Raw genomic sequence first — 308 nt, 5'->3', positions numbered from 1 at the left:
GGGAGGTTCCTCCAGTGAATCTCCTGGCTGGTGAGCAGAGCAAAGGACACAACTTGCCTGGCTGGAGGAGATTCCTGTGCACTGAGGCAAAGGCTAACACAGCATGACGTAGGGAAGACTCCCAAAAAGTTCTAGCCTGAGGGACAAATACCCAAGTGGATATAGATGTTAGGTTTACACCTCAGAGTGGGAACTAAGTGCCACAAAATCCTGGGGAAACTGAATCCCTTTACTCCAGCAGAAAGTCAAGCTACTTTGTGAGTGATATTGAAGAAAGGATTAGGATTGTGGTGTCATTCGCTTCCCAA

At 47.7% G+C, this 308-nt stretch overlaps 1 protein-coding gene across 1 annotated transcript in view; it reads left to right on the top strand.

Moving 5' to 3' along the window:
• LOC103803097 (collagen alpha-1(V) chain-like) overlaps positions 1-308 on the top strand; it is a 146386-nt gene that overhangs the window by 69880 nt on the left and 76198 nt on the right.

The sequence above is a fragment of the Acanthisitta chloris genome, unplaced genomic scaffold, assembly GCF_000695815.1.
Source record: "Acanthisitta chloris isolate BGI_N310 unplaced genomic scaffold, ASM69581v1 scaffold2255, whole genome shotgun sequence".
Taxonomy (NCBI): domain Eukaryota; kingdom Metazoa; phylum Chordata; class Aves; order Passeriformes; family Acanthisittidae; genus Acanthisitta; species Acanthisitta chloris.
This window is presented reverse-complemented; position numbering and strand designations above follow the sequence as displayed.